At 48.5% G+C, this 7,531-nt stretch overlaps 1 pseudogene; it reads left to right on the top strand.

Moving 5' to 3' along the window:
* Positions 1 to 5,116: 5,116 nt before the first annotated feature.
* Positions 5,117 to 7,081, top strand: LOC136528621 (condensin-2 complex subunit H2-like; annotated as a pseudogene).
* The last annotated feature ends 450 nt before the right edge of the window (positions 7,082 to 7,531 follow it).

The following is a 7,531-nucleotide window of genomic DNA, read 5'->3' as shown; positions in this document are numbered from 1 at the left end:
ATATGATGCTCATGCGATGTTTAGCAAGAACAGTACAACGTAACACTGAGGGTGTTATAGCATGGCTGGTGGCGATGTCAAGGAGCTCCTTGGTGGTTCATGGGCCCTTGCGTCATAGCTTATGATCTAGAGACTCATAGGTGGTCTCAGAAAGGAAGGCCCTAATGATGTCGGCATCGGCTACGTCGAGTAGCTCGTTGCACTACCTGGAGAAGCACCGGATGTACTCGCGAAGAGTTTCCCTAGACTTTTGCCGATAGTTCTTGAGATCCCAAGGGTTCCTAGGGCGCGTGTAGTGCCCTAGAAGTTCCCCACAAAAATCTCCTTTAGGTCCACCCAACTTTGAATCCAGTTGGGCGAAAGGTGCTCCAACCATGTCCGTGCCGAATCAGCCAAGAACAAGGGGAGATTGCGGATAATGAAACTATTACTATCTGCACCACCGGCTTGGCAAGCAAGCCGGTAATCCTCGAGTCATAGTCTAGGGTTAGTATTCCCGGAGTACTGCAGGATGTTGGTTGGCGGCCAGTACTGTGGTGGGAAGGGTGCGTTGAGGATGTGCCGATCGAAAGCTTGGGGTCCCGGTAGGTTGGGGCTCAGGCTCCAATCCTCACCGCTGTTGTAGCGCCCGCTGCGATGAGGGTGGTAGCTGTGGTTGGCCTCCTCCCTCTGGTCGCCCTGTCCGCGCCTACGGACGTCCAAGGTGTTGCGTGCGTCACGGATGGGACCGATACACTCATGTACTAGGACCGTGGCGCGCCTCCTGCCGTCATGCGGTGCCTGGTGGATGGACACGTCCCTGCCATGTCGTCCCTAGGGCGTGTTGTAGGGTCGAGATGGCGACTAGATGGGGGAGGGTGAATAGTCGTTTCTAAAACTTAATCATGTCGGCTAACCGAAACAAGTGCAGAATTAAAATTATCGGTCTAGCCAAGACTACACCTCTCTATCTATGTTCTTTAACACCTTGCAAAGATCCCAATTAAGCAACAAAGGTGTTGGGCTAACTAGAGCTCACCTAACCAATTCTAGGAGCAAGGTCACACAAACCTATGCCAGTAGTATCTCAAGCAATGAGGGAGCTCCTACACATGCTAGTAAGCAAAAGCACAAAGCCAACTAAGCTCACTAGCAATGCTCAATAACAAGGCAACCAATGCCAAATTAGAGAGCGCAAATACTTAGCTACACAAACTAAGCAAAGTGACTAACAAGGTTAAACAAACCAAATTAGCCACGCAAGGGAGCTACTTCTATGCTACACAAGCAAGAAGGTAACTAGTGAGCTACACAAGCTAACTAATTACAAGAGCAACTACACAAGCACAATGTATATAAAAGTAATCACAAGCTTGTGTAAGGAGATTGCAAACTAATAGGAAGAACAAGGTTGACATAGTGATTTTCTCTCGAGGTTCACGTGCTTGCCAATACGCTACGTCCCCATTGTGTCGACCGCTCACTTGGTGGTTTGGCGGCTAATTGGCATCACCCGCCAAGCCCGCACATTGAGCACCGCAAGAACCTACCCCAAAAGTGAGGGTAGCTCAATGACACGCTCAACTAGAGTTGCTCTTCGTGGCTCCCGCGGGGCGAGCACAATACTCTTCACAAAGCTCTTCTCTGGAGCACCGCACAAGCTTCTTGCGGGCTTCGACAAAGATCACCACCAAGCCATCTAGGAGGTGGCAACCTCCAAGAGTAACAACCACCACCGACTTGCAACTCGATCACCTAGTGCCACTCGATGCAACCTCACGATGCAATAGCACTAGAATCGCTCTCTCACACAATCGGATGATCACTATCAGGCATATGTGAGATGGAGGGCTCCCAAGCACTCTCAAGCATGGACACAAAGTCCCCCGAGGTGCTCAGCATAAGCCATGGCCGAGACCACCTTCTATTTATAGCCCCATGGGCTAAACTAGCCGTTACCCCTTCACTAAAGAAAACCCAGGACGACCGGACGCTCCGGTCGTATAGACCGGACGCACTCACTCAGCGTCCGGTCACTCACTGTCTCCTCTGTGCACCACCACACCAGCACGACCGGACGCACCTAGCTAGCATCCGGTCGAAGACCGACGCCTGCGCGTTCTCTGCTACCACTGACCGGACGTAGGACCCCAGCGTCCGGTCACTGCGTGACCAACGTCCGGTGCACTCTATGAAACCCTGTCTTTTTTGTACAAGGTGCTGGTGGAGTTCTGAACCTTTTTTTGCCTCCGTTCCATCGCCGAGTTTATCCACATCAACTCCAACTTCATCTCCTTTGTAAATGTACCAACACCACCAAGTGTACGCCACCATGTGTATGTGTGTTAGCATTTTCACAATTATTTCCCAAAGGATTAGCCACTCAACTTGCCACGCCACTCAATCCTAGCGATGATGTAAAATTAGATCACTCGAGTGGCACTAGATGACCGATATGCAAACAAGTTTTCCCCTCTTGATAGTACGGCCATCTATCCTAAACCCGGTCATCAACTTCTCTACACACCTATGACCGGTGAAATGAAATGCCCTAGGTTATACCTTTGCCTTGCGCATTCCATTTCATCTCCTCCAACATCGATGCAACACATGTACCAACACGATCAACACTGATATGATCCACTTCATATCATCACGTGATCATATTGGTTCATCGATCTTGACTTCACTTGCTTTTCACCGTTGCCTCCGTCCATCGGCGCCAAGTCTTGCTCAAGCTTCACCGCCACGCGGTCCATCGCTCCAAAGCCTCAAACTTGCCCTTCACGCTTGCAACTGGTCCATCAAGCCAAGTCTTGTCTTGATCTTCTCCACCTTGATCACACGACTCAATGTCATGTCTCATTTGCAATGAGCTCCTTCATCATCACATGTGTGAGCTTTGCAACATCTTCAAGCCATTTTCACCTTCATGGCATATGTTGCTCACACACATGTACTTGTGGACTAATCACATGTGTATCTCACATAAATACAATTAGTCCACCTAGGTTATCATTCAATTACCAAAACCACACAAGGACCTTTCACGTGTGCTGGCTGGCATCAAGCTCGTGCTATCAGGACAACGAGCTTTCCTCCTGCTGCACTGCCGCGCACTCGAGCAGTGTGCGGATCTCACGATGGGCCTAACGATCTTCAGGCATCGCGGGCTCCGGGAGCCTTCAGAGCAAGGCCACCGGGGTAGCTATGTTGTGGCTTGCACGGGTGAAGTGCAGGAGGCCTACGTCATCCTCAACGATCCTCCGGTTCATGTCACGGGCGATAGCACGCACACGATCACCATCTCCATGGCTCTCGATCTTGCGTTTGAGCTCCGTGTGCTCCTGCTCCAGCTGGAGTCGCGCGTCCTCGAGCTCCTATTGTCGCGCCCTTAGCTGTGCCACCTGCATGCGAGGGAGGGCCCCTACATCTTCTTTGACTTCGTCGTCGAAGTCGTTAGGTGGGGTAACCCCTCCCTTATGGACGCTTTCGACGCGTCCCTTGGGGGTACCTACCATAAAGCATTTAGGCGAGGGGTGATGGCTCCCCTACTGGAGTTAGAGTCGGAGACTGACTCTGGATCTCCCGCGAGAAGGTCATGGAAAGACTCCGCGACGTAATCGGCCATTCCCACGAATTCATCATCTGTGGGAATCGAGTGTATACACTGTGCCGCGAGGTGACCATCGGTCCTCACAGCATTGCGCAGACCGAACGGGAACGCTGTCGGGGCGTCTCGGGTGAGGTATTCTAGGGAGAGAGGCTCTCCTCCTGTAAGCTACGTCATGACATTGGCGAAGGAGAAGGTGAGGTAGCGCACATCCTCCCAGGATGGCCGGGGTCCCAGGAAGGCATCGAACTAGCGCTCCAGCCTCCCATAGTTGAAGCCGAGGAACTAGTCGCTCCCGGAGACATGGGCCTTCGGTGCGCACAGCTGCAGCTCCTCGAAGGCCTCGACGATCGTGTCAAGGCTGGCGATGAAGTCCAGGCTCCCAAAACGCACGCGCGCGCCTAGGACCCAGTTGATGCCGTGGCTGGCCATCCGAAGCCTGATGTGGACATCAAGACATGCAAAAGCCCCTACCTAGCGCGCCAATTGTTGGTGTTTCAGATCACCGGCTAGTGAATTTCTAACTTGCGCGTCTGGCTCGGATGGTGTGCTCGGAGGACACAAGGATTATATTGGTTTGGGCAGAACGTCCCTACGTCCAGTTTGCTGCTGCTCGTGTTACCGGCACGGTCTGTAGCAGGGGTTACAGATGGGCGAGAGAGGGAATGAATCCCAAGTCTCTGATGAAAGGAACGAAAAGTGCTGAGTCTGGTTAGCTCTGCCGCTCAGCGTGTGTGTGCTTGTGCCCATGCCTCCCCTTTTATAGAAGAAGGGGAGGATACAGATTTCATCAGAGAAGAGAGAGAGAGAGAGAGAGAGAGAGAGAGAGAGAGAGAGAAAGAGAAAATCTGGGAGAGGGAGTCCTCCGGGGTTGCCATGTCCCTTGTCCTCTTTAAGCGGGTCCCATCGGCGTCGTAGGCAGTGACAGGGATGGTTCCACGTTGTGCTCCTGTTCGCCACTGGCGCTATCCCCGGGCTCCATCATCCAGTCGCGCGCGTTCCATTCTGTAGTCGTGGGCAACGTGGCCGACGGACACCCCTGCAGGGGCCGTACGAAGGTTAGGCGGCACAGCGCCGGCATGCCCATCACTGTTGGCGAGGTGTGGCCTTGGGCATGGCCCGACGTGGCCGCGGGTCACGTCAATGCGTGCTTGCCCCCCTTTTCTTGGTGTCAGGAGTTTGACTCAGGGGCCACATGCTTGGTCCCGTAGTGGTTGGGGGCGGTGCGGACCCTGTCGAGCGAGGCGGAACCCACGCCCCTGGGGTCGGGCGAGGCGGAGTCCATGCCCGAGGGATCGGGCGAGGCGGAGATCGCGCCCTCGGGGTTTGGTGACACGGAGCCCATCCCCGAGGGGTCAGGCGAGATGGGGACCGTGCCCAAAGGGCCGGGCGTGACGGAACTCGTGCCCTTAGGGTCGGGCGAGGCCCTAGGTACGTCTCTGATCTTCTGGGCGGATCGTAGTCACGTGGCCATTATCTCTTGCTCCCGGGTATCCCAAATACCGATACCCAACACCATCCAAGATGCAGTTTTTGAGAGCATTTGAATTTGGAGAAGAAAATACCAACGTGTTTGGGGATTTGAAAGATTACAATGGATCAAATACTGGCATTAATTTTGATGATGATGATTCAGACATACCAAACGACATAGATGTTGATTCTGATGTTCCAGCATATCCTGATGAGGTTTATTTTATTGACTTTTTTGTTTGCTGGTTGCTGTGTTTAGCTATCCAACATTTGGGTAAATATTTCATTTTTATTTTTCCTCTGTTAAGACTATTGCTGCAACTCCCAATGGTACACTGGAAGACATAGATACACATACAAGCCTCGACGGACTTGTGTCGATTACATCTGATGAGTTTTTAATGGTTCTACAGTCCATTTACATCTATGTCTTGTGCGGTTACATGCATCTTGGTGCCCTGTAAGTCAATATGTTGGCTAAATATATAGTAGGTGTAAGCATGTCAAAACATGCTTGGATAAAGCTTATTATAATAGAATATTGCTGCATTGGACAAATTGCTTGTAGGATCGATTAATTGCAATATCTTCCCAACAATTCTGGTCTAGCATCATTGCAATGTGTTGAGTTTTTTACAGACAAGTTTCTCAAATAAAGTGTCAGGAGGAACTGACTGTGATTAGTAAATTCCCATGCAACAATCCTTGGCGCTAAATAAAATAAAATATTATGCTGGTATGCTTAATGTGTTTCCAACTTTCATGCATGCACTGGATAAGGGCTTAAGGCATACCGTTTTGGCCATATGGTTGTTTCCCCCATATAGATGATCAATGTTGTTACTGCCTGAACAATGAGATGCATGCACGTCTCAGCTGAATATTTTCAGATGTGGAGTTAAATTGTTAGTCGTAGGTCACTTTTTATTTCGTTTTGTGTAACAAGCTCTTTTGTTTTTGGTGCCGCCTAAGCCCTTTTCTGGCTTGGACGGTTGCGTATAATCGCACTTTCTATTCCTCTTAATGAAATATACATGTTCAGATGCTTTCGTGAAAAAACCACCTAAAGTCTTAATGACATGATGTTAAAGCGAAGCTCTACTAACTTAGCTATATTATGCATCCACCCATACACATAAAATCCTCAAAACACACCTGGAGGTGATGCTTCAAAGCATTTATATGATTGGAAACTTCATTTTGGCTGCTGATTTCTAGAATCGAAATTGTGATTGAGAACTTTAATTTTGAGATGTGTCCTGCATTTGCCTTTTCTCTTCTACTTCCAAAACTGGCAGATAATTCTTCATACAGAGTGCTCTCCTTGCCAACATCGCTGAGGTTGAAAAGCAGAGAGATGGATGCTCGAGTTTCAACACGGAAAGAAAGAATTGAGAATGCCTTGGAAGAGCAGGTTAGTTGCTGGCTGGAACTGCTTACAGTTTTGCATCTATGAACTTGTTTAGCGCTCACCCCTACATCCATGTCTTTCAGGATAAAAATCCACCTTTTGATATGGGTTCATATGGGGAGCAAATCCTTGACACAATTTCGTCAAGAACTGATAGTACAGAAATTGCGTCTTTTAGTGAGATTGTTTGTGGCAGACCAAAGTATGAGGTTGCCAGAACATTCTCTGCCCTTCTCCAGCCGGTAAACTTCTGTTTTCTCCCAGTTTCGTAAGTGCAACCCTGATCATTTTTTAGACTCGTGATTGTTACAGGTAAACGGCAGAAGTGTTGATCTGGACAAAGGACAAACCACAAATGAGTTGGTGTGTTACACAGCTGAGAATCCATTCCACGTAAGGCTCATTGGTCTCAACCAGAGGCCAGAAATTGAGGCATGCTTTGCTCAGAAGAGAGTTTAAGTCCCCACTGCAGAATGCAGGCAAAGGTGGTGAGTCCTCCCAACATGAGTGCCCCAAAAAGCCTTTGCATAAAAAATGGCAAGATTCCCGTCAAGACAGCAATCAGGCTAACTCCAGATGGGAAGCGAAGGCTGTTGACAAAATAATTAGTAATTCCTAACATAATATATTGTGTATTTATTGATCAACGATTTTCCTATTATATGTCGATGCAACAATCCAATATAACTTCTTTGTTGGAAACAATGAACAAGCGAGATACAAAAAAAAAAGATAATGACTTTTTAAATGTATTAATTATTCACCCGTAGCAACGCACGGACATATTTGCCAGTAATAATAAAGAGGCAAAATTTTAAGCCATTTTTTTTTGTCCATCATCCCTAACAAACTCGGAATGTGGAAATTATCTATTCTTCTGTCCACAGCAACTGTTCTGTTTTATATGACACATTGGACATAGGTTCTTAGGTAACTATATAGTTACGAATCCTAATCCAATAATATCTCTCTGATCCTGAGTAAGTTGAATAGATTTAGTTTTTTTTTTATTTTGATCTTTTTATTTTTTTCATTTTTTTTAAAACTTTTATTTT

This window comes from Miscanthus floridulus, chromosome 19, assembly GCF_019320115.1.
Source record: "Miscanthus floridulus cultivar M001 chromosome 19, ASM1932011v1, whole genome shotgun sequence".
NCBI lineage: Eukaryota > Viridiplantae > Streptophyta > Magnoliopsida > Poales > Poaceae > Miscanthus > Miscanthus floridulus.
Note: the sequence above shows the minus strand (reverse complement) of the source record. Positions and strands in the feature narration are given on the sequence as shown.